The sequence below is a fragment of the Lissotriton helveticus genome, chromosome 1_1 (genome assembly GCF_964261635.1).
Source record: "Lissotriton helveticus chromosome 1_1, aLisHel1.1, whole genome shotgun sequence".
Taxonomy (NCBI): Eukaryota; Metazoa; Chordata; class Amphibia; order Caudata; family Salamandridae; genus Lissotriton; species Lissotriton helveticus.
Window position 1 is genome coordinate 70967316 of NC_136057.1, and position 27810 is coordinate 70995125.

The 27810-nt window shown below is 45.2% G+C and overlaps 1 pseudogene across 1 annotated transcript; it reads left to right on the plus strand.

Annotated features, from left to right (window-relative positions):
- Nucleotides 1-29: 29 nt before the first annotated feature.
- LOC144829010 (uncharacterized) lies at nt 30-27810 on the plus strand (annotated as a pseudogene). Its single transcript, XR_013610584.1, has 4 exons — nt 30-106; nt 22462-22533; nt 23199-23252; nt 23731-27810. The product of XR_013610584.1 is annotated as an uncharacterized LOC144829010 (transcript).

Genomic DNA, 27810 nt, shown 5'->3' on the forward strand with positions numbered 1-27810 from the left:
TCGGCTCCGCTGCTGCTGCCCCGGAAGAGAAACTGATCATGAGTTTCCAACAGAGCGAAGGAGAAGAGAAGAGAAGAGAAAAGAAGAGAAGAGAAGAGAAGAGAGGGTGAGACTTAGAGGAGGGGGGAGAGGAGGGAGGAGGGAGGCGAGGGGCAGAGGAGGGGGGGTGAGGATTTACAATGTAAAGGATGTTACATTTCTAGCTATGTCACTACTAACCCTGCAGCCATCTTGTCTGATATAGATGACACTAATAAGGGCGCTCCTTGGAACTACCATCCTGAGACGGAGACGACAGGTGGGGGGTTAAGAATGTTACACAAGTCTTGAGTTTGTATGGTATAGGTTACATAGGCTGCTGTTCAGGGTTCTTTCATCTCTGTGATGTTTGAGTGCCGTGTGCTCGGTCACTTAGGACGCTTAGGACTTGGGATGCATCTCTCTGTTATTTTGAACTACACAATTCTATGTACTTCTTTCTATACTGATCCATATAGTATCACTATTGGTCCAACCAATTATTTATTTCTGTATTGATTAGCACTTCAAGAAGGCCACTAAGACCTTGGCAATCTCTCTCGTAGAGTCTCGATAAAACCAGGCCTAAGAACTCTGCATTGGCTCCCCATCAAGGAAAGAATTACATTTAAATCACTGTGTATAGCCCATCAAGCATTTTGGAAAACCGGCCCCGAAATTAATCATTCCCTGATTTCACCCTACCAACCTAACAAATCGCTCCGATCATCTAATGCCTTTCTGGCTAAAGTCCCTAGGATCCAGAGAGCCAGAGCAGGAGGCCAATCTTTTGTCTACAATGTCTCCAATCTATGGAATGCCCTTCCCTACCTCCTAAGAAGCAATTCCAATCTGTTGAGCTTTCGTAAGCAGCTCAAAACTCTTCTGTTTCAGTAATTTCTGACCTTCCTTGGTTTTCCACTTAGTAGACCCTATTCCAGTTATAGCGCCTGGACGCCTCAGGGCAGCTCTTGCGCTCAACAAAAACGCTTTTCATTTCATTCATTTCATTTCATTTCATTTCATTCATTCATTCATTTCAATGCACTTCGACCATTTCATGTAGATAGTCTTTGTCCTACAACATGGTTCATTATTGGTAGTGAATAGAGGGCGTACTAGCCTTGTTCTCCTGAAGCACCACTTCAGTCAAATAAAAACGTAAGTAACATTTAATGGTGCTTTTTTTACCAAAAGGTTTTGACCAGATGTCATGCCTGGCAACAGTTCCAATAATATATAGAAACGGCTGTAATCCTTAGAACCCTAGCTGTATCAATATCTGCAGAGGGGCGGTGATTGTCATAGGCAGTGGAATATTTGAAAGTCTTCTTCTGAATTATTAAATGTGAAAGGGTAGACCCACACTGCCAGAGCAGGGTCCCTTGTAGAGGTTAGGGTCTCACACTCGGGCGGAGATTCTGTGTTCATGCAGTGATGAAGCTAATCTCATTCCCTACTCAGAGCAGGAGTTGGAACACAATACTACAGTTGCTGGTACCAGCTATGTTTTCTGCAGATCCTAACACTGCAGAGAATTGGGCTTCGCACTATTATATTTTACTCTTCAGTGAAGGCAACCATACAGGTTTCCTCCGATTATGTTACATAAAGCGAGTGAACATGGTTTGCAGCATGAGCAGAGCAAGTGGCAAGCATAATCCCAAAATCTAAGTTTTACTGTTAAATACACCATTATTATTTTAAGTTCAGGTATGCTATCTGACTTTACAGTACAGTAGCAGCTCCCGTGAAAGCTGTGCTTGTAGTTTAGCAACACTGTCCAACAGTGCAGGTTCTGCCTTATGTGTGTACAAGTGCAGGCAGCCCTGCTGAGAAGTGCAGGCACTGTCCTAGTCAAAGTACAGCAGCCCTGCCTAGAAGTGCAGGTACTGGACCATTCAAGGTCTTGTTGAAAACGGAAGGCACTGTCCTATTCAAAGTACAGTAGCCCTGCTGAGAAGTGCAGGCCCTGTCTTATTCAAATAGATCAGCCCTGCTGAGACTTGTAGGCACTGTCCTTTTCAAACACAGCAGCCCTGCTGAGAAGTTAATTTTAACAACTCGTATAAGGCATGTCCGAATTATTGTGGGTCACTCCCAAGCCAAAGGTAATTATTGTATTTGACAGCCTTGTCATGATGCACTGGAACTTTCCAGTCGAAACACGTTCAGTGCTGTTATTCAGAGCATGAAATGCGACCTAGAGAAAGGCCTACTTGTAGCCCAGCAAGTGCTTCTTAGGATCCGCTAGCGCACATGCCTTTTGAAAGGTTTGCATGGGTGCCATTGTTCAAACAGCAAGAACAAAGGAGAGAATGCTGTCGATCCAGAAAGAGGAAGGCAGATGTAGCAATGCACTTGCAGGACCCAGATGAAGAGGGGGCTCAAATAGAGATGTCCAGGAAGAAGCAGTATGAACAGGCTTCCTGCGAGAATGGCTCTGGTAGAAGTTCACACCTGAAAAAGATGCTGGCGAATGCAGGAGTGGTTTCTCTCCATTTGATGTTCACCGGTTCACTCCAGTGAGAGCATCTCCTCTGCCAATCCTTGGGTTTGGAAGCAAAGATGTTGTTTGGAAGAATATGGGCACCTTGAACTTTCCATCGGGCACGAGGCGGGCTCTGCAGCGCACGAGGCCAGGGCATGTTTGAATAGAGCATGCGCAAATGCAAAACATTAGGGGGTACACTGAAAGATGGTGGGCGTGGTGGGACATCATGTGCCGTAATGTGCGCATGCGCAAAACGGGGAAGGGGGAGTACAGAGCTCGATAGCACGCCGGCTCTGCTGCCTTATAAAGTGCCCTGACCCCCGAGCCCTCGCCGGAGGCGCTATAAATACCCAGAGAGGTCCCGCAGGTCTATTCTGCGGCAGAAGCGCGCGGCGTCCAGTGAATCCTCCGCACTCCAGGTCGGTGCAGCCCCCCCCCCCCCGGAACTTACTTCACTTTTAAAGCCCCCCACCCCGGGGCTGACGTCACTTTTAAAGCCCCCCACCCTGTAACGTACTTCACTTTTAAAGCCCCCCACCCCGGGGCTGACGTCACTTGTAAAGCCCCCCACCCAGGGTCTGACGTCACTTTTAAAGCCCCCCACCCCGGGGCTGATGTCACTTTTAAAGCTCCCCACCCCGGAACTTACTTCACTTTTAAAGCTCCCACCCCGGGGCTAACGTCACTTTTAAAGCCCCCCACCCTGGGGCTGAAGTCACTTTTAAAGCCCCCCACCCCGGGGCTGACGTCACTTTTAAAGCCCCCCACCCCGGGGCTGACGTCACTTTTAAAGCCCCCCACCCCGGAACTTACTTCACTTTTAAAGCCCCCCACCCCGGGGCTGACGTCACTTTTAAAGCCCCCACCCCGGAACTTACTTCACTTTTAAAGCCCCCCACCCCGGGGCTGACGTCACGTGTAAAGCCCCCCACCCCGGAACTTACTTCACTTTTAAAGCCCCCCACCCCAGGGCTGACGTCACTTTTAAAGCCCCCCAGCCCGGGGCTGACGTCACTTTTAAAGCCCCCCACCCCGGGACTGACGTCACTTTTAAAGCGCCACACCCCGGGGGTGACGTCACTTTTAAAGCCCCCCACCCGGGTCTGACGTCACTTTTAAAGCCCACCATCCCCAGGCCTGACGTCACATTTAAAGCCCCCCCTACCCCGGGTCTGACGTCACTTTTAAAGCCCCCCACCCTGGGGCTGATGTCACTTTTAAAGCCCCCCCTCCCCGTCTTCATATCACTTATTTATTATTTTTATTTTATTTCATTTGATGCGTTTTTATCTCGCGCGGACTTTACCCGAAGGTGTCAGAGGCTTCACATGAGGAACAATTACAAGTGAACACATTACAAAAGTAAAGATTGACTTGTGTTAGTTTATTGGTTTATAGAAACCGAAACCATCAAAGCATTCACTCAACCATCACTAAAGAAGTCTAAAAACCTGACCCGAGCCCAGGCCTAAAACTAAAGACAATCCATCTAACTCTAGCAGTAGATGATAAACACAGCGCCTCTATTCAGAGTATCGCAGACACAGCGCTTTATCACGACATATTCAGGGCATCCTATGGATCCCTCACAGCAGCAGATGATAAACACAGCGCCTCTATTCAGAGTATCGCAGACACAGCGCTTTATCACAACATATTCAAGGCATCCTATGGATCCCTCACAGCAGCAGATGGAATAAACCTGGACATGGCCACATGGGTATTATAATGTACATAAAGTGCATCGCAAAGCTCTGATGCACCCAGCTCCCCCCTTGGGATTCTTAGATCTGCCCATGAAACGTTCAGGGACCCATAACAGCATTTAACTCAGGTGGGTAAATAATCATTTACAAAAGCAAAAACATAATCAAAACACAGGCTTGGGCGCATCCGCTCGACCAGAGCAGCAGATATTGTAGAGAGGGCTTAAGCCTCATCATGTTAACCGCATCGCTGCGGCGGCTTTTCCCGCTGTATGCGGTAATTTTGAGCGCACGTCAGGTTACGCTCATGACGAGCTGAGCTCTTCATCAGCCTGGAAGGGGTTAAAACACCCAAAGAGTCCCTCTCCCCGTCATAACATAGACAAGTGTTAAAGTAAAAAGTTAATAAGGTGCCAAGTGACTAGGTGCAAAGTGACCGGGTGCAAAGTGACTGAGCGCCAAGTGCCAGGGTGACAAGTGACTAGGTTCAAAGTGACTAGGTGCAAAGTGACTGGGCGCAAAGTGACTGGGCGCAAAGTGACTGGGTGCAAAGTGACTGGGTGCAAAGTGACTGGGTGCAAAGTGACTGGGTGCAAAGTGACTGGGCGCCAAGTGACTGAAGCAAAGTGACTGGGTGCAAAGTGCAACAAGTTCCCCTCCTGAACCCAGGAGCGAAGAGCATGTAGGATCTTGGGTCCACCTCACCCGGGATAGAGGGTGCAGAATTCCTCTCAGGCCTCATGTGCCCCTGGCAGCCTGTCTCTGGGAGCCCACTGTGCCCACACGCGCCAGACTGTTGGCACCCATTCTGAATGAAGGCGGACTCAGACCCTGCCAGGAGAGGTCCTTTACCCTAATCAAGCCTTTAAAATTGTCAAGAAACTGCATCAGCCGAATGTTCAATTGGATGTTTCGGGGGTTTAAAGACCCCACGGCCGCTGAGCGGCAAGTTCTTATTGCTAAGGCTAAGAATTCATGAGGTGGCAGGTCCCCCCGAGGCCCAGTAGGCGCGGGCAGAGGATGGGCACGAATGTTTTCTTTGTCCAGTGGCAAGTGTCCCTCCTCCGGCCACTTAGGCTTAAAGCCCAGGCTAGGGAGCAACCCAAATCTCATTAACATAAGTTTCCTCTTGATGGTCACAGAATATGCTGCTTCGAATAGGGCTGTTGCTGTCTGGCATCGCACTTTTTACTTTAACACTAGCCACCCATGTGGGAGCTTGGCTAAACGCCATTTTATCCTCCAACCAACTTTTCAGCCAGATACATTTGGTCAAGGAATGGCGATAACATTATCGCCGCTTTAGCGGCAGGAAGCTGCCGCTAAAGCATCGATAAGGGGCTTGATAATATGTCCTTGTGAATTCCCATAGAAGGCCAGGTTTGATGTCCTTCATCATCAGTTTCCTGCCACAAAAGCGGCGATAATGTTAACGCTGTTCCTTGATAATATGGCCCTGCTTTCTTAAAAACGTGCTCCTTGTTTCCAGGAGCCACATATCGCCAAGGTTCTAAGTACTGTCCTGTAAATACTTATTGAAGCATCCTTTCACTCTTGGTAAGTTAATTTAATGAAACCTAAGTTGCCATCGAGTCATTAGGAGCGCTCCTCTTTGTGGCTGCATTCTCAGAAGGCCCCTTGTCTAGCTAAAGATTGCTTTACCAGTGAAACTCAAGTCGGACGTGCTCAGGCGAAGGTGAGGCCGACCTATGCAACTGAAGGACTCATTATAGGTCCATATTATGCGCTTACGCAAGAGCTGTACATCTTCACCAAGCATTATTGCGCCGCCATACGATAAAGTCGGGAGCAATTTTGACTTTATCACTGTGATGAACGATTTAAGGTTATGACCTCAGACACTATTCAATAATGTTAAAAGGCAAATTTGAGCGCAGTTGCTTTCCCTCTAATACTTCCTTTTTTTGCCGCGTAGGAGGCCCTTGAGTCCAGCATAACACCCATATATTTGTATGAGACTGTTTTCTTCTGATAGGGGCCCTTTGAGCAGCCATTTCCCTGCTTATCAATTTACCAGTTTAAAGACATTACTTTCGTTTTTTAGGTCGAGCATTTTTAAGAACTGTTGTAATTTCTCATGTTGGCTTAAAGCCATCACCCTGCTTTTGATTTGCTTGTTTCAGTGTCCTTCAAAAGTCCTTGCTTGTCAGTGGTCATCCCTGCCTCTTTCACCCTCCTTTTTCTCTTCCGTCCTTCCCAGCAGCAGGGACTAAGTACTGTATCATTATTCTGTTGCTCTGTATCTGTTCCTTAGGGGACTATTTCTTCTGGGTTTCCTTCTCTGTTATTGTTTACCTGTGTTCAGCTTCAGAGTCATTGCTGCTTACACTTTAATATATAATTCCTCCCTCTCATCTCTTCTTAATGTCACAGTTGTATTCGTGCTGCCTGCCGCGCCTTTGCCCGCTCCGTTGCTTGTATTTTTTATTACTTTTTTTGCAATCTTTCATGTCGATTGTCAGTTGGGATTGTTTTGGTTAGATGTTAGTTTGATTTTGGGCTTCCTTTTAAGGGGGTTTGGGCTTGTTTTCCGTGGAGCCCACGATTCATTGCGGTTATCGTTAGGTGAGTGGTTACCACCTTATCCTTATAATGATAATGGTTTTTGGCTGGTGGAACACACCGTGACTTCCCTAATTAAATGTCCCTAATGCAAGTTCTATCTGACTTTGCAGGCTGCCATCCCTCCCCCCACCACAGTCCTGATGAAGACCCGCCTTGACTACACAATATGCCGCATATAGGGTTGAAACGTCGACGATATACACCTGGTCCAGCTAAAGGCTCTGCTTGCTGAGATACTGAAATGAAATAGAGTAGCAGGGTGATTTTTAGGTAGAGCCTTCGCAGTGCCTGCGCTGAAAAGGAAAATGACCTTTTCCGAGCGCTCTGTCTTTTCAGCCAAGAACGTGCACGCGTTCCATTGCCTTCAATGCACGTCAGGAGATCCACTCGTGTGGCGTGCGTGGACCATCTGGTTGCAATTATTGCTCCCGCGAGTGAATCCCACCCCCCTCCTGCTTTTTTTCTTGTTTCCCATTCCCATAGCCACATCCTCAACTTTAATTCCCCTGCCCCTCCATGTTCTATGTTTTCCCTTTGCATCGCCTCCACGTGCTTCCATTGCTGTTATACCCTACTTGCTCTCAGTGGTGCTGCTAGGGGAGAGGTGTGGCGCCGCGGCCAGGGCGACTGACGCTGGAATCTGGGGACCACGGTTCGATCCCCGGCTCCGGCGGCAGGTTAGCCCAGCACCATGTGACTCTGGGCAATAGCTCGCTTAATCTTCCCGACGGCCCCCAGCGCCTAGAGACCCTTATGGGTGATTGTGCGTTTTACAAATGTGGACTTTACTTTACTTTTACTGCCAAGTGGCATTCACTTTATCTCCCTATTCCCCACCACTCCTCTGCTAAACGGCATCAGCCGCAAGCATTTAAAAAAAACTTTTTGCAGATTCACGGAAATAAAAGGCCTGCACAAAGCATGAACTATCGACATTGCACAATGTCTGTTTAATTGCAATCGGATACTTTTAATCCTCATTTTGCACTGAAATAAACAGCAGGACTGCCAGTACGAGACTTGGAGCAGCTGAGGTACGCACCACTGGAAATAGGAAACTTACGACATTTGTCGCCCCACTTCCCAGCTCGGAAAGAAAATATTTGCCGGCCGTTGCAGCCAATTTCAACTAGCAGCCCTGCCAAGTATCGTGCATCACGCATTAGACAAATGCCTTTCAGTGTGGTGATCCGCATCACCGCACTGAAATGCATTGTCATGCATATTAGGCAGAGCTCGCGCCTCTGCTGTCAAGCCGGTGGGCTTCTATTATGACTAAACTAAGCTGGAGTGAGTGGCTGGCATCGCGCTGTGGTGAGCGAGCTGTTCACGCACCGCTTGGGGATTGGCTGAGGTAGATGTTGCAAGTGCTACAAAGTTTCATTGAGACTTTACGATTCCCCCTCGGCGCAGCATAGTTTTGAGTGACGTCATAGGCGCCCCCCGACGTTACGCCCTGCAAGCTGCTCGTGCTGCAGTAAGATTGTGCAATGGAAGTCACAGCAGTACTGCTCGCACCTCCGCATGGTGGTAAATTGGAACCCATGATCCTACTACCGCTCGACCTAACCCCACGGGACCGCAGCGCTGTGGATGCCACTGTGCAGCAGAGGCACCTGATGCTGAGCTTCAGTGCGTCTGATGCCGGGGGTGACACACCATGCACGTTTGCAGAGGGAGAGACTGTTGTTACAGCGGCCGAGATTCTGAGGAGAAAGGCGGGCGGCTGACCCACAAACTAAACTGCCAGTGCAAGCGTCTCAGTCAAGTAAGTGACAGTGACACTGTGAGACTCAGAGTCAGGCGAGTCCAAATCCATAAATTAGTTTTTTAGTGGCAACGCGATCAGCTGCCTGCAGGTCGGTGTCTGGACTGGGGTCTCTTTTCACATGCTTCATGTAAAACAGGAAATGTAAATCCAATCCAGAAAGGATCTTGTGACCTTCTATATATCGTTTTTTAGGTCTCGCTGGTGATGCAGCGAGGAAGCGCTGTCGCCAGCGAGATCTATTGTGGTCGTCTTGCCTGCCAAGTGGGACAGACTGGGGCACGCGCCGATTGATGTCTGTGGATGCACTTCTAAAGAGTCGCGCTTGCGTAAACGTACTTCCATATACACACACAGCCCCTGCTTTCGCTTGGCTAGCATGCACTAACGACGCGCACACACACACACACACAGCCAGCCCCCCTTCCTTGAGCACACACACAAACACGCACACACAGACACATACACCTGCACACATACACACACACATACACACACGCACACACGCACACACGCACACATACACACGCACACGCGCATTCCCCCCCCACCCCACTCACCATCGGTGGCCTCAGCCGCCACTCCTGACTTCTGCCGCCACCGCGGGGCTCTCCCTCAGGCATGGGAGCCCCGCGTCAGTACTGCTTCTCTGGGCCAGCCACTCCGTGGGCGTGGGCGTGGGCTTCCCATAGAAGACGGAAGTCCCGCCCCACGACAGGCGTGACGCACCCAAACTTCCGGTTTCGGGATGTGCACGCTCACGGCTACACATCCCGACATCACGGCCTCTGGCAGGAAGTTTTCATTTTTACTGAAAAGGGGCACGGGAGCTCGCACAGAGGAGCTGGGAGCAGCATCCGCGCGGAGTCCCTCCCTGAACAGCCAACGCCGGCCACTGACCGCTCTGACCCGGGCACCCGCGAGCACCCCGTCCCGGAGGCACAAGGGCGGGTCATCATGCAGCCAGCTGGACGAGAGCAAGTGCGCCTACATCCGAGGTACGGCACCTTCGGGCGGGTGGTGGGGAGATGGGACTAGTTCTTAAAAGTCATCACTAGTGCCCGTGCGTAGCTCGCAGCATGACTCAGGAGTTGGTCACCATGGTAATACGAACACACTTGTTCTATAATTGCAATGGTTTTTAATAACTGCGCGAATAAAGATGTGAGACATGAAAGTGTTTAAGACCACCACAGAGCACACGCTAGAAACTGAAGCAGGCTGGGTTCCAAGTGTATCCCTAGCAGGGCTTTAAGTGGGATGAAAAAACAAGGGGGTCTCTCAAAGGGGTGTCGCCAATGTAAAGGACATGGCATAAAAAACACCTAAGCCAAAAATCTGTGCTTAGCATAGTGTGCCGCCCAATTTGTATTTTGCTGTTTGAAACTCGCTTGTTCTTTCTTTTGAATGACATGTGTGTTGGCTTGTTGGGAGTTGCCAAGAGCAGAGTGCCTGGAAGGGTGAGGATGGGCCCTCTCGGCGCTTCCTGTCTGTTCACCCCACCCCACCCCAGTGACTGATCTTCGTGTGCCTGCGCCCTGGACATCTTTAGGGAATCCTGATAGTGCGCCCACCTCGTCCTGAAACACTTGAGTAAGGTAAGACCCTGCGCATGCGCCCAGCCCTGAAAAACCGAGGGAGGTGTGAGCCTGGAGAAGGTGCTGTCAAGAGTGGAGAAGGCGCAGTGGCACCGGGGCCGACACTTTGACTCTTGCACTGCATTTGCATGTTCATGGCTAACCCATCGGGTCACAGCGCTTTTCACGCAGGAACCGCCGTCCCCCCTTCCCCCAATGCACCGACAGGCAGGGGCAGAGCTCCCACTCCCTTCACTTTGATGCCCGGTGCTAATTACCGCACTTCCTGTGAGTGATCCGGGCTGACCTTTCACTACAGTGACAATCATCAGGACTGGGCACCATTAAACACCCCGTGTATTAGCATGTCAGTGAAGTCTACAGCTGTGTGTGGGGGTGTAATACAGTATTACACCCCCACAAACAGCTGTAGACTTCACTGCCATGGATGGGATCGTTAATCCTCCCCAAGTGGCTAGTACCACACCCAGGGATGGGGGGAGATGCTTGGTGCAGTGCGATGACTCGACAGTGAAGGGTCTGTCTCTTACACCACTAAAACGCACATGCACTATGTGAAAGCAGGCCAGAGGGAGACTTTGAGAAAGTATTTTGAACATAAATTCATGGGGGGAGGGGTGCATTTTTGCCTCGTTGACGTCCGATTTACAGCGCTCTGACACCTTCGGGTAATGTCCGCGCTTTATAAAAAATACACTAAATAAATACAATTTTAACTCATGAAGAATGAGGCCTGCGTGAATGATGGTTGGAGGATTTTCTTTTGTATTCTCCTTCTCAACCATTACTTTAATTTATCGTAAATGGACCCTGGATTCCCGCATGTTAACAATACCTGGTCCACGGTATTGTGCTGAAGCATTGCCATAGGCTATTGGCTCCCCTTTCAGCCAATGGCAGTCACCTGCTGCTACTGTGTGAAAGGTCATCCCATTGTCTCTTGTTTTTAAGAGGGACCAGCCCGACCTCTTCGAATTTCTCCTCACTCAGTTTAGTAACCGGAGCAGCCAATAGGAAGACAGTTTTGTTAAAGCAGCAAATGGGAGGACACACACACACACACAACCACACACACACAACCACACACACAACCACACACACCACACACACAACTACACACACACACAACTGCAGACACAACTGCAGACACAACTGCACACACAACTGCACACACAACTGCACACACAACTGCACACACACTCAACCACACCGTCAGTGCACACTTTCACCAGGCAAAAACACTATCAGTCGTCAGTGCACGCTTTCACCAGGCACAAACACCACCAGTCATCAGTGCACGCTTTCACCGCCAATCAGAGATAGGGACCACTGGCACGTGGAGTAGGCCTCTCTACTGCGAAATATATGCCAGGGGTTCAAAGTATTGAAGGGCAGCCTTCAAGGAGGGCAGTGACCGCTCGGTATCTGCTCTGTGAGGACGCAGTGCTTGAGGCAGGGGGGGCTTGTCTGTCGTTTATTGCAATATTACCCTTTTACCTGTGCTTGGTTCTCTTTTGTAACATGCACATGTCACTTTTCTCTTGTAACACACTGTCTGCTACCTCTTACATTTTGTTTGCTTTCGATACTTGCACAAGTGCCACAATTGCCTACGTAACGTTTGTTCTTGTGTTTGAGTGTCCTCCATTTATTGCAGTACTATACCTCTACTTGTACTTTGTACGCTTCTGTAACCTGCACACTTGTCACTTTTTCCTCCTGTAATGCACCGTTTGCTACCTCTTGTATTTTGCTTGCTCATGATTGTCACTTTTGCCTCATGTAATGTAACGGTTGCTTTTGTAATTTGTTCACTTGTAATTTTCTCCTCATGTATCAGTTCTGTTCCTATTGTGAAGCCTCTGACACCTTCGGGTAAAGTCCGCGCTATAGAAAAACGTATAAAATTAAAAAATTTAAAAATTTAAAAAAGTTAAACTCCTTTTTCATTTGTGTTGATTCAGTTGAGCAATCACACCCGAAAACATTTTTTTTTTCTTCAATGCGCAGGAGTGGGGCATTGTGTGCTCGCTGACATGGGGTTACCTGGTAACTAAACATACAAGGCAGTCTTTCCTGCCTCTGTAACATATTGTGATATTTTCTTTGAGCTTTACTGAACAACATGTGTCATTCATCCACTATTAATGTTCAGTAAGTGCTGCTCTTTTTGCTGTAGTACAGACTGTTCCAACATTCTAGTTTTTCTATCCGTATTTGCGGTTTCAAGTGTATGTTTCAAAGGGGCAAAACATGCCTTTACTGATTTCCCCCGCGTACCAGATTTTAGGTAAAAATGGCAGCTTGTCATTACAATATTGACAAGGTGGTAACCACAGAGGAAAGTGGAAATTATTTCACCTCAAAGGAGGGGGCAGTGAGTGTGGAGTTTCCATATCAAGGTGGATTAACACTGCTTTGGAAACACCATTTTGTTAATTTAACCTGTATTTAGACCATACTTGTGGCACAGCAGTGACGAAACTTGACATGACACCTGTCAACTTTTAACCTATACACTTATGGTTTGGGCACATCTGTTCAGATTGCCGTTTCTAAAATTGACATATATTGTGCTCCAGGTGTGATAACACTTTTGTTTAGGTCAGAGTAATCGTCATCTAAGTTCTTTAGTGCTTCTTTTGTGCTCATTCCTGGAGAAACCATTATATATGCCAGAAGGTATACCCTACTATATATTTCTAAGGATAAGGCTGGTTCCAAAAAGTGGTGACCATATTAAGGAACAATGCTGACGAATTCTTTACACAGTCGTGTAATCTCAGGAAGACTTGCAATGTATTTGTTAAGGCCACCTACGTGGTGTGTTATGGTGCAAAAAACATACCAAGCCTAGGGTGGCCAATACTTTGAAACCACCCAGGGTATACTTTGGGTGGCCTCACTAGACTAAGCTGCTGTAATTACAACACAGTGGCGACATCGTTAAGATCAAGGAGACTGGCACTGAGTGTCTATTCTGCTTTCCTGAAGAGACTGACATTACTTATAACATGTTTTCCAGGTCCTAGGTGCCCTTTGCATACACAAACTAAGGAACCAAAATCTACTCATTCCTATTTTGGGGAAAGTCCCACACTGTAAGCAGTTAAGACAAAACATCAGCACCCACGTACTGATCACTCGGTGTCTAAGATCACACATATGGTTAGAATATGGACTTTTCTGGATTGCTGAGATGCATGTTGCATGTTGCTTTAGCTATGTTCTAAAGTGATTGAGTGTATCACTTATGTGTTGTGTTTCACCAAACTTTGATGCAAGGACATTGCGGTGTGTAGTAAATGAAGTACCTCAGCCGACTAGGGCAGCCAATGCACAGATATGTCTGAAGGTCACAAGTTTGAGTCTTGACTGGTTCACTCTTCTCTTGTTCTAATTCGGTTAAAGGTGATAAAATGAGGACTGTTGTTATTGGCACCCAGAGAAGATATGATTTTGTTTGTTTTGTAGGCTAAATAACTAGTAATCCGTTTAATATGACATGAACTCCTTATAAGCTTACAATCTCTGCGTATTGTTTCTGTAATAAGACATGATTACTCAACTGTAATAAGCTTTGAGCTGCCACCCTACATTCTTCTTTAAATAGTGCAGCCCTCTTTTGCATCTCATCACAGACTGACTCGCACTTTGTTCTTGCATCGCTAGTCACTGACAAGTCACCTATAGACTAACTTGAGCCTCAGGCCTCAACACACTAGTAGCTCACCGCAACCAAACATTGACCCAATCATATGATAACTCGCATTCAATCTTCATATCGCACACCCAGCCAATCAGATGTTGAATCTCCTCATGGCCTGCAAACAATCCTTTCCTACAGTTCATTCTCTCCCTCTGGGTCCCCCTTCTCAGTCAGACATGCACTCTAGACGTGTTGTTACTCTGAATGCATACAGTCCCTATGGCTCCAGAAGAGGTTGTTCGGATCCCCTCCTGAGTCCTATTCTACTCTGACAAGGGGCTGTACCTAACCCCTTAACCAACCAAAGGAATGTCCTTATCACGATGTATCATTTACTCTAGAAATAGATTCTGTTTGACAACACTCCCATTACAGCTGCTATGCCAATCTATTGGAAAACACTCAAATGCATTAGATCCTTCAACATTTTTTAATGAAAATCCGGTACACCCTTCTGAAAGTCTTGAAAAAGACACATTGCTCAAAAAGTGTTTGGCTAGCAGTAGGTCAGTTGAGATTACCCTGACAGCACAATAGTAATTTATTAGGTATTCTACAATCACTAAGATAGTGGTGTACCCTTTGACAAACCAAATATCTTCATGAAATCCAGAAAGATAGCATTTCAAAGCCTTACTGGTACTAGGACAATCTGACAGTCCTTCATGTGTTGTGTGCTCATTCCCCTTTTTGTATTTAGAACATCTGATACAGCTTTTTATAGCAGATCATCAAATCGTCCACCAAAAATGCTTTTGATTGTGATCCTCCGTTATTCAGCTACTTAGGTTTACAACACCAATGAGGATGTGTAGAATACAAACTCTTAAAGCTTTTTCTTAGGTGGGTACATAGCTAAGCCACATCTTTGGTGAAAGCGAGTTCTTTTCAGCTACTCACTTCTACATTTAGGGGAGGTAAAATCCAGAGGGATCATATTCTTGAAATCCTTTTTGATGTAATATTCGTCAAGCCTCGGCTTTAATGATGCATTGGATTGGCATTTCTTCCAAAGAGTCCATGTCATTTTGAGTTATTGCTTGTGCTTTTCTATTGGAATGTTCTAGAGTGAGAGAGTAGTCAGAGAACAAGCATTGGCATAGCCAATAGGTCTCGCCTTGGGGACCTTATAAGTGTTTTGTTATTCAGCACAATATCCTGGGTGCAACTACATCTACTGTTGCATGGCTAAACACTTATACGGTCCGAAAGGCGAGACCTATTGGCTATGCCAATGCTTGTTTGGTATTTTTGTTTACCCTAGCCTCTTCCACTACTTGAAAATATCTTAATCACCTTGTACATATCACGCATCCAGACATGTCACTGAGCACAGTATGTCACTTGATCACAACTCACCTTGACTTTTAGCTTGTTGGCAGCCGTGTATATGAAATTTATTATATGTGGGTATATATAAATGATGCAATTTATATAAAATATCCCAATGCCTTGAAACCCTTGTAGAAGTGAAATCTGTAATATAATGAATAATAAATGATAGAAAGATAACACAACCACAGCTCTTTGTCAGCTAGGAAAATGGTAGGTTTATTAGCACAACAAATAACAATTTTAACGTGCAACACAGAGACAGTCAGCATAGAAGCCTGAATGTCCAAAGATTTAATATGTTTGGTACACTTTATAGACTCAAACCACAAGACCACCCATATGATACGTAGCAAGAAGTATTATACGTAGTTACAGTCAACCATGATTCCCTCAGCCAATGGACAAAGATCTGTAACAAGACATCTCCTTGTAAGGTTTGATACATTTGATGCACACATACTGTAGCTAACCATGTGATCAGAATGGGCAGTATTGGGGTCAGTCAATCAAAATGCGAGCTGCCATGGCCTGGTATATTTCCATACAGACTGCGACATAAGCAAGGCGATGAGTAATATTGCGAAATCTGTTATTGCTAATAAAATGTATTGTGCAAGCGGTGTGTCACGTATCTCGTCTGGGCGTAGAGACTTGCAAGGACAGCATTTCTCAGTCGGTGAAAGGGCAAAACCTCCCAAGATGGAGGTTTTCAGATGTAGGCTAAGTTAATAGGGCCTGAAGCCACTACAGTTGGTATCAAACAAAAAGATGGCTTCAACACCCTGATTCTGTGCTTTTATTGTGTCTTCCAGAAAATGTTTTCAGGTTTAACCTGTGCATAAAATAACTTGTTCCTAAATTGAATTGTATTTATAAGAAATATTTTGGTTACACCCGAGCCATTGTACTTTTTGCAAGACTATACCCAGGTTCTAAGGGACACAGGGTCACCCCATTGTTTATTGAGAATGATTCATTGCAGCCACTCCATTTCTTCCTTGTTCAGCCTGGTGGCGGATTCCCATGCCATGATCCTTTCTTATTTCCTACACGGCCCGCTTGTTTATATCCTCTGCTTCCATGCTGCTTTGTTGTTCTCACCAGTATATTCCACTCTTAGCCGTTTATGGTAGCAGGCTACTCATTTAGGAGGTTAATGTTTTTCTGAATACACAGTTTGTAGATCGAGGCAACAAAGTCTTGCGCCTTGTAACCCCATTGCTGCTTCTGACGGCCAACAGCCGTCGTGCCCACTACCTGCGTAGTGCTGCGCACGTCCGTTGGTCGTCTCGGCCCCGCCCACTACACTAAACCGCCGCACCGCGGCGGAATAGCCGCCGCGGTTAAGCAGCTAAAATAAACAGCAAAGATTTGTAAACCTTGTTTCTAGTATAGTAATTTCCTTACTAATGTTTCTCTTTGAAGACAGCCGCCAATGTTGTTCTCCGCCAACATGGCCTACCCAGCTTGTTTCTCTTGTCCTTCAATGTCTGTGGATCGACTGCAAACACAAAAAGCTTTCATGTGGTTGCGCAGCAGCAGCAATTGTCCCCGCAAGTGCTGAGCTAGTTTCAGCATGGCTGCCACACGCCCTTCTTTTATCAGCGCGGGGCCCTTCCCTTGCCTCCCTGACTAGGAGGGCAAGTAATTCACTTCCCATCAAACCATATATTCGCTAAAAAAACAAAGGTTACAGGGACATTGTAGTTAGGATGCGGATGTGACCTAACAGCTAGAGCGGTCGACCTCGAAGCTGGGGAACCGGGTTCATGTCTCACCAAGGACACTCAACATCCTGTGATTCTGGGCAAATCACTTAATCCTTCTGTGCACAACAAAATGAATGTGTCCATCTATAATGCTACTGCCGCTCATGTAAAGTGCTCTGATGCCTTCGGGTCGAGTTCACGCTATAGAAAACTCCCTCCCAAAAATAGCATTAAAAATGTAGAAATTCACTGAAAAAAACAAACAAAGATTACAGGGACATTAAAGTTAGGAAATTGCCAAATGACTATAACATGTGCTCTAAGGTAACCATAACTTTCATCCCAGTTTTTTAATCAATCATTTTACAACAAATGTTTCATTGATATTATTAATAATGCCATAGATGATGATGTCATGAGTGATGTAATATGTGCGGTAATTAGCAGTGCATGGCGAGTATTCACCTCAAATACTAATTATGTGCAGAATAAGGAACACTCTTTGCCATATTTGCAGTAACTGGGAGTGTTGGTTTCACAATGATTCACAGAACATGAATCAGACACCACAGAGTGGGGTGTCTTAGGCAATGGTCCCAGCCTAACTGGCCTCTGTGTCGAACATGCGGAATCAAAGGCAGTTAAATTGAAACATGCCTTCAGTCCTGAGACCCCACAGCCTAATGCAATATAGAATGCCGAATTCTCAACAAATTTAAGATTTAAAAAAAATTCTTCAGTAATTAATAATGAGTTTGCACAATTTACACCTACACTGGGAGTTCCTACTGGACAGAATCAGACACAGTGACGGAGCACGAGACCGGAGAAGGATTGCATCCTTGGTGCAGTCCTGGAGGTGAAACCAGAGTGACCCTTTTGTGGAAGGAGAAGCCATCCAGCATCACTTTTAATCTGTGAAGGTGCTCTCCCATTCCACAGTCTTATGTACGGAAGCTCCAAACGTACTCCTCTTGGGAAAAGAAGTACAAGTTGTAGGCACTTTGATGACCAACTAATTAATAAGCTGTCAGCAAATGTTCATGTACAAATTGTGTCCATAATGAATGGCCACAAATTTATACTTAGTGAGACAAGCTCAGTGTTTTTAGAGCGTTACCTTCTTTGTAAAATGATTTGTATAATTTACTGTACACCGGATGTTGTTGTCATTCAGACCCAAAATGAAGACTTTATATTACATTCACAAGACTCAAGAGTTCATTTGTAACCAGTCTTCACAAGAGAGGATTTACCTCCAGATTTAAATGGCACAGAAAATTAAATTAAGAGGCCTGGAATTTTACAGGAAAAGAAACTGGATTGATTGACAGTGCAGAGCCAGTACAACCACGGTGAAACAGACTGCAGTTTATCCACACACTCCTCGGTGCAATCTTACAAGAGCAGCAGAGGAGGGAATTGTACCTGTCATTGATAAAATGATTGAGCAGGGCATTCTAAAAGGAGTGTTAGGGAGTCAATGCAATCATGGGAATTAAAAAAACAAGTGGGAAATTGAGGATAATACAGCACCTGAGAAAAAGTTATATTATTTTCCCAAGTTGATGTATTGTATTGTAGAACATGCAATATCCATTGTCATCCCCTTGCTTTTAGTCACAATTAATTATTCATTTTGTAGGTGTGTTTTGTAAAATTGCATTTGCAATAATGTACTGTTTTTGGGATATTTGCTGACATTTTTTTGTACCCTTTTCCAAGAGGCAGACTTCATGGCAGACCTCTTACAGATTTTTTATGGTGATGGGCGAAACTCGCTGAGTTCTTCTCCACGGAATTCCAGTGACATTTACAAAAACTCTGCAAGATTCTGCAGTGTTCCACCCAACCACCCTGACTACAACACAGTACCACACAAGAAACAAAGAGTTCTTTCCCCCTGGGTTTTGGGTTTTGGGCTTTACACAATGGGCCAATGAGCAAGTGCAGTCCACTTGCCATGGTCTGTTACCTGACAGGCCAGAAGGTGCAAGGACCCATGCTGCAGACCAGCACATAGACACAATAAAGATAAGGCTGAAATAAAATAATGCCTGGATCAGAGGGGAAAGCCTGCCTTTCCCTGTAAAATAAATCCTACTCCTAGCAGGTGAGATTTTCGGTGGGAATCAAAGAGCTGCTAGGAAACAACATGATAAAAACGAGGCCTTGCTAGTTTTGGCATGTGGTCCTGCGAGTTGTGAAACCTGATATTAATGGCTGTGAGCTCTGCCTTTTTCGAACATATCAACTCCTTAGGCAGTGAGGCTTCGGCGTTAGGGAACACCCCATGTCCTACCTGATAACCACATGACAGAAGAAAGCACCCAAAAGCTGGATCCCTGATGTCAGTGCGAGTGGTGCAATTCTGGCGCCTCACACCCATCCTCCCAAGAAGTGTTGAGAACAAGGGTACGTTAGAGGGCCTATTCTTATCTGTATGAGTACACTCGTTGGTTAATCCATCTCTGCGCCCAAAGACGTATGAAGTATGCACATTCAGCCTACACACAATAAGCGCCTCAGCATTCTGAGTAGAAAGCGCTGGGGCCCCATGTGCTGAGGGCACATCTTCAGAACGTTTAATCTCTCAATCCTGCCCCCAACCCCTTCCATTCATGGGCTAAGGCAACGCAAGACATTGTCAACATAGGAAGTGTAGCCTGTCTCATTGCAGGAAGGATTGCTATGAAACCCTTTAACTTAAAAAAATATCCTTTAGAGACTTCAGAAACCTCACATTTTGACTCCAACGTTTTCTGATGGCTCCAAAGGGCAAGAAAGTTTAGTTCATCTGCAAAGAACACATGCAGGTGCCAATGTGGGGGCTCCAGGATTCAGAAATCATTCTGTAACCGTGAGGCAGAGCTCAAATACCACTCTACATCGAATTAAACAGAGGCATGCATACCATCGACTCAACCTCACAATTTATACTACTAACACCCCTCACCTTTGCACAGACTGACCCTTAGGAACTGGTAGCAAAACCTCAAAGAGTAACATGAAGGTCAGGGAGATTTACAAACAATCTTTTTCACGCTTCCTGGCATAGAAATGTCAACAAACTGCACTTTAGGGGCACTGGCAACAAACAGCCCCATGTCAGTCAAGGAAAATAAACCTCAACGAAAGGTCACCCCCAAATAAGAATTCTCATCCCATGTTCACCAACCACTGTAAGCCTTACCCACTCAAGAAGAAAGTGTCATCCCGCAAAAGATACTGTGTTCCGGACAAAATAGAGTAAGCACAATGTGTGACATGGAAACAAACTTCAGCTCTAAGCCCATAACAACCACAGCACTCCAGTGCCAGCACCCCATCACTTCTCTGTGGCTGTGCAGGATGTGTCTCTCCATACCTCCATCTCCGAGGAAGCCGAGCTCTCCAGAGATTGATGGGGGATGAATAGGGCTCCCCATCCTTGCAGCAGGGAGATGACCCAAGCACAGCACAGATCTGACAGCAAAATCACATCTAGCAGCGGAAGTCTTAGTCGCAGCGTTCTGACTTGCACAGCGCCAGCTAGACACTGAGTGAGGTAAAGAAGGGACTTGCCCATAAACCCTAGAGCTCAACATCCCCCTCAGGTGCCAGCTGCCCCCTTCTCCAGCTTTGTTGGGATATTGCAAGGTGGAGGTGTAGACTCAAGGGAGGAGGGAGGGGATGAAACCTTCTTTGTCTGAGAACTCTGAGGCATGTGATCCCAAATGGACTTTCTGGACGGCTGGGATGGGCAGCAAGAGGTACGGGGCTCCCACACACTGCCCATCCCCTCTCAGTTGGAGAAGTAGCCCTTTGCGCTTCTGGCCGAGGAGTTTACATTACTGTGCCCATCTGTCACTGATAACTCCCACCCTGATAATGAACTGGATTGGTATTGTGAGGCACATGCACCTGAGCTGGGGGCCGAGGGGTTGTGTACTGCAACAAATGCAAAAAAAAGTCCTATTCACAAAAATAGATATGGTGCAAGTATCATCAACATGGGCCGCCTTGCTTTGGACACATCAGCGGGCTTTCTTGTCTTGAAATCACCTGAAAAATAAGTATGGGTGCCAGTAAACTCCGTGAAATCTGCAGGCGGAGTAGAGTTTACACCCCACCCCTAATTTTATACTTCAGAACTTTCCTTTCATTGTAATTAAGCAGATTATGTCAATTTGCTATTTGATGATATAGAAGAACCTTTTTCTATTTCTTAGCAGACAGTAGTTGTGTTGGTCTGTCTATTGATATACTTTAGGTGATCCTCTTGCAAATACTATAATGATTATTTCTCTGAAAGAGTAACCATGTTCCTGACTACTGTAAATATTTAAATCTTTAATATGGCCTTACAGCTCCAAAGGCAAAGGCCTTTAACTAGGGAGCGGTCCTTTAATGGCTGGTATAGCCTGCTGCGGAGGACTATAGGTCCATTACATCATTTGACTAAGGAGGGCAGAATGTGTTAATTAATAAAACAAAGGGGACCGAGACCGAGGGGGTTGAAATACCCCTGCGACTCCGAACCTTTGTTTGACAGCTGTTGATGTGAATGTTCAACAGTTAGTAGCTGCATGCATTGCCACGGTGGTTGATTATTGAACATTAAGAGCAGTAGCTATGAAAGGGACTGGAGTCCACACCTTGTTCTCCCTCGGCTAAACTGCTTTTCGTCGTTCAGTGATGAAGGGAGATGCAGGAGCTGAGCAGTAATCCCCCTCCTCCTTCCGAGACGCCAGTGACACTGCGAGCTACCGGAAGAAGAAGGGGGAAGGCTCCTGGGGCCCGACTGCACAGGCACTATCTTTTGCTTTCTCTGCCCAATTCATATATTTTGGAGAGGCAGGGAAAAGAGAGAGGCCGTGTATAAGGACATTGTATTGTTGAGAGAAGTGGGCCTATATCAGGCTGCTGCTGCTCCAAGGTCTACAATGGAGATCTCAACATTCCAATGTTCTAAGCTTTGTCCTGCGAAGGTTTGAGTCCAAATTCCAGCTCTTGAGTGTCCGTCCTTTGGGGCTCTCAAGACACCGACCCTCCACATCATCCCTTTAGATAATTTATAAATAAAAAGTGCCAAAACATTGATGCCTTGTTGCTTTTCCATTTCTCAGTATTCTCACACTGCATCAGCTTGACCTTGATTTGCTGTTTCTCAGAGAGCATGGTTTGTATAAATCTAAGAGGCTGACTTATGAACGATGGGCAGAATTATGTAGGAGGACTTTAACATGCCGTTTGTGAACCAGATTGTTCTGCTTCGAAAGTTTCATGAACTGTAAATGGACAGATGGGCATTATGAAGAAGGGACTGTGTTGTTGGGGTCTGTTCTCTGAGAGTGTGGGTGCGCTCCACATGCACGAGACCTTTCCCAGCAGTGGGATCATAGATCATGGTCTGTATGTTTATAACCATAGTTGCTTCACAATGGTTTTCAGAGAACAACAGCTCATTTTTTTTGTTAGTTCAGGACGGTAATTTAGAAGATGGGATAAAGTGTGATTGTCATCTTATGTAAAACCTTCTCTTTACTTCATATCAAGGTATTCTGGAAGGATCAGGCTATACTGTGAGGTGAGGCTGACACCCTTGGAGGAAGGAACACATAACTGTCGGTTAGTGTTTCCTAGCACCCTAAGTTTCCTTGTTGCCTGTTTCTTCTTTCTCTTTTCCCTCTCTCGATCTCGGTTTATGTCTCTCCAACTTCAGCATTTGACTCCCTCCATACACTTTTCTTGTTGCTATCAGACGTCCGATAATAACCTGATGGAACTTTTGGGTGTCTAGTGCAGGTCAGGTTCCTTATCAGGTTAAGATGCACTGGACTGTGAGCACTTGCCTCCTGTTTTGCTCAGCAGTTCCTTTACAATTGGTGCATTTCTCTCCTCCTCTAAACCACGTGATATTATCCTCTCTATGTCTATTCTTTCTGCATCTTTTCTCTCTGGATCTGACTTCCACCTCTTTACATCCTCCCATCCTGACCTTTTCTGTCTTCTTTGTCACTTCAGGGGTCATGCTGGGTACTTGTAGTGAGAGTGGAAGATAGTCTATTTTTTCTATAATTCCTCTGTTTTATGTTTTTTTTCTTGCCCTTTTTGTTTTCCTTTAACCCGTTTGTTGTTTCGAACGTTCTTCGCCAGTGCTGAACGTTCGAAGAAATGGGTGCGGCCGCGTCGGCCAACGGACGTGCGCAGCACTGGCAAGGTCGTGCTCGTGACGACCGTTGGCCAACGGCAGCACTAAAGGGGTTAATATTGTGATGTTTTTCCTTTGTCAGGTGTTGCAGTGCCTGGGCCCGGTAGGAGGAGTGTGTTGAGTTTCAGGCCACAAAGTAAGTCCTTATCAACCCAACAATTTGAAATGGTGAATTCCACTGAGCTAACTGGACACAGCCTCAGTCTATGCTGGCATTTGAAGCAGTGATTACAACTCCTTTGTTCAGTTAAATGTCCTTTCATAGATCATTGGAAAAAAAGAATAAATTAACACTCCCAGTGTGCAGTGGAATAAATAGCATCTGATAATTCATTAACAGTATTACAAATATGTTGGCTGTATCTGATAATCTGTGCAAGAATATATGTCTAACTTCTTTCTTAAATATTCACTTGTTTTGCTTTCACAACTTGAGTTCCAGTGGTTTCAAGCTCCCTTTCCACACTGTGTCCCAGACCTGTTTCATCACTATCAGAAATGCAACTCAAACTGATTTCCTATCTTGCTTTATAAATGCTTTTTTTCTGCAAAGTACAAAGTCATAAATATTTTCTCTACGTGTTGATTTACAATATCTAACTCTATTTCTCCAGGTGACCGAAGCATGAATAGATAAAAGAAGGTTTTAATTTTGTGACACACAATAAAAAGGATTATTTCAAGGAAAGTTAAAACATTCTCGAGTTCTAGAGGAGAAACATATTCTAAGTGCCAGGAATGGTGAAGAATTTGGAGTGGAAGAAACTGCTGAATGTGAATGTTGTCAAATATTTATAGAAAACTGACGATAAATGTTTACGAAGAGTCAGTTACTGAGATTGAAGAGCCTCTGAAATATGAATGGAACTCAGAGGTGAATTGAAAATCTGCATCTACTAATTGTAAAAATATTTTCACTTAAAAGAAACATTTCAAGATTGGTTGAACAAAGAACATTGGCTACAATTGATACCTACACAGTGCATTTGAGAACAATCAGTGTTGTAAATTCTGTCTGACGGTTTATGAGAAATGCCCTGGAGACCCAATCCCCTCCTAAAAAACAGTATCCGTGACCGTGAAGTGACAGAATTGTCAGAAAGACTAATAACTGCAGTTTAAAAGAGCAAGCTTTTGTCTAGATTCTTAGAGAAAAGACATTGTTTGAAAAAACTAATTGTAAATACTCTTTCTCATTACAGCAAAGACGCTGGATTATTCTTTCCAATACCAAAACATTATCCCCACCACGCTGTCGCTTGGGTTGATCTGAGTAGTTTCAAAGTCTCCCGGACCGCCAAAGTCGATCATGTACCTGCCTTAGCCAAATAGCTACAAAGCATGTACTGCCCTAAAAGTCAAAAAGAGGCCAGTGCTATCTATTGCTAATTCATGAAGCCACTCTGGCATGCCCTAATCCCCTGTCATTACTTGCATGAACAAATATACTTAAACGGAAAAAACTAAACCCCAAAGACCTTTAAAACTCCTAAATCAAATCTTATAAAATGGAGTCACAAAATGAGTTAATTCAACTTGAGAGAACTCACCCGGGCATAACTTGGAGAAAATGAATCAAGCTCACTTAATACAAGCGGCTCCTCAATGAAAGTTTATAAAGCAGGTTAGACAGGCTGCATTTAAAAGTAGGAAAATAATCTCCAGATAAAAGCTATAATTAGTTGAACACAAATGTTAAGAAAAGCATCTGCAGTTTTTAAAAAAAGTTAATGCTGAGTTACAGACTCTGGAATCGGATTCAGTCCTAAAATGGCAGATGTCCAGGAGCAAACCCAGCATGGAGGCTCACATAACTCGATTAAGAGTAATGGATGCGAGAACAGCTTTAGCTCTCAATCCCACCCCACTAAACCCAAGATAACTCACACTGAACTAAAACCTTATCAGTGTCCTGAATGCCAGAAATGCTTCACTCACAAATCTTCTCTCATTCAACATGGGACAATGCACAATGGGCTCAAACCGTATCAGTGCACCGAATGCCAGAAAAGCTTCAGACAGAAAGGTCATCTCACTCAACATGAGAGAACCCACACTGGGGTAAAACCGTATCAGTGCACTGAATGCCAGAAAAGCTTCGGACTGAAATGTCATCTCACTCAACATGAGAGAACCCACACTGGGGTAAAACCGTATCAGTGTCCTGAATGCCAGAAAAGATTCACTCACAAATCCTCTTTCATTTTACATGAGAGAATCCACACTGGGCACAAACCTCATCAGTGTTCAGAGTGCCAGAAAAGCTTTAAGTGGAAATTGTGTCTCATTCAACATGAGCACATTCACACTGGGCTAAAACCGTATCAGTGCACTGAATGCCAGAAAAGCTTCAGTCAGAAAGGTAATCTCACTCAACATGAGAGAACACACACTGGGCTAAAACCGTATCAGTGCACTGAATGCCAGAAAAGTTTCAGTCAGAGAAGTAATCTCACTCAACATAAGATAACACACACTGGCTACAAAATGTATCAGTGCTCAGAGTGTCCAAAACGTTTCCGTTATCAAGTCAATCTCATTCAGCATGAGAGAATCCACACTGGGCTAAAACCGTATCAGTGCACTGAATGCCAGAAAAGCTTCAGTCAGAAAGGTAATCTCACTCGACATGAGAGAACACACACTGGGCTAAAACCGTATCAGTGCACTGAATGCCAGAAAAGTTTCAGTCAGAGAAGTGATCTCACTCAACATAATATAACACACACTGGCTACAAAATGTATCAGTGCTCAGAGTGCCAAAAACGTTTCAGTTATCAAGTAAATCTCATTCAACATGAGAGAACTCACACTGGTGAAAAACCTTATCAGTGCTCAGAGTGCCAGAAAAGGTTCAGTCAGAAAAGTCATCTTACACGACATGAAATGATTCACAGTGGGTATAAACCTTATCAATGCTCACAGTGCCAGAAAAGCTTCAGGCAGAAATCCTGTCTCATTCAACATGAGATAACACACACTGGGCTAAAACCTTATCAGTGCACTGAATGCCAGAAAAGTTTCAGTCATAAAAATAGTCTCACTCAACATAAGATAACACACACTGGCTACAAAACTTATCAGTGCTCAGAGTGCCAAAAAAGTTTCAGTTGTAAGGCCTCTCTCATTAAACATGAGAGAGCTCACACTGGTGAAAAACCTTATCAGTGCTCTGAATGCCAGAAAAGGTTCAGTCAGAAAAGTAATCTCACTCAACATAAGAAAATACACACTGGGGACAAACCGTATCAGTGCTCAGAGTGCCAAAAAAGCTTCAGTTGTAAGGACTCTCTCATTAAACATGAGAGAGCTCACACTGGTGAAAAACCTTATCAGTGCTCTGAATGCCAGAAAAGGTTCAGTCATAAAGGTAATCTCACTCAACATAAGAAAAGACACACTGGGGACAAACCGTACAGGCTCAGAGTGCCAAAAAAGCTTTGCTTGTAATGTCCATCTCATTCAACACCAGAGAATCCACGCTGGCAAAAGACATTATCAGTGCATTGAATGCCCGAAAAGCTTCAGCCTCAAATATATTCTTGTTCAACATGAGAGAACTCACACTAGACAAAACCTTGCTCTAAATGCCAGGGAGGTGTCTGCTGGAGATTCAGTTTGATTCAACATAAGAGAACCCACGGTGAGAAAGAATATTAACAGTGCTCTAAATGTGATGAAAATTTCAGTTATAAATGCAACCTATGTACATGAGATAGACAATGCGGGAGAATAAAAGGTGCTCAGTGTCAACCCTGGGGAGAAGGTTTCACTATAGCAGAACATTCACATGAAGCGGCCACAAAGACATCAATCCATTGATTGTCCAACAATCTGTGTACTGAGAAAAGCACACAGCAAGGGATGGAAATGCTTGAATTAGCCATATTTCATTGTGACTATTTGTGGCCTCATTCCATCCCACGTCTTTTGCTCCCTATGTGATAATAAGCTATGGCTCCAAACCACAAGGTCGAGTAGATTCTGAACTTTGAGGCCACGCCCCCATGATCAGGAATGCAAGGAACCTCAAGCTGTCTGCAGCCTTAATGAGCCTCACCAGGGAGCTGAAGAAAAGGCTTCCTTTGTTGTAGGTCTGTATAGGCCCAACGTCTGTTCCTGCCTGTGCCACCAAGTGCTAATCATTAAGAAAAACTAAAGGTGATGGAACAACTGGTAGTTAATCTCTGAAACATCCCGCCACATCATTTTCTAGTCTTTGTGCAACTACAGACAGGGACAACCCTATGCAAACCATTCTTGACCCTACCATAAATAGTCCTAAACACCTCTGTTCTGAGGGGACACAGCCTAGTCTTATGAAGATCCACTTGAGTGACATCTTACCATTTCTTTTTTTGCTACAAATGGAGCCTGCTTCCCATTTGCCTGGGGACAGTCTCACGAGCTTTAGAATCACATCAGATACATCCAAGAGAGCTGCAGCGGTAATCAGGCCTATTCATGAACTACAATAGGACGACTAAAGCACTACAAAATGCGATTCGCAAACCTCTGTGCGGACGTTCCGCCTCTCCCATCTTTTTCTGGTTGGAGTTGTCTGCCTCTAATGCCCAGTTTCCATATGTTCGATACAAAAGGGGATGATGGACGGAGCGTTTGAGCAAATCAAACACTCACCCCCAGTCAACTGATCTGGGTTTCATCCATCACCATTCTTTAGCCCACTCAGC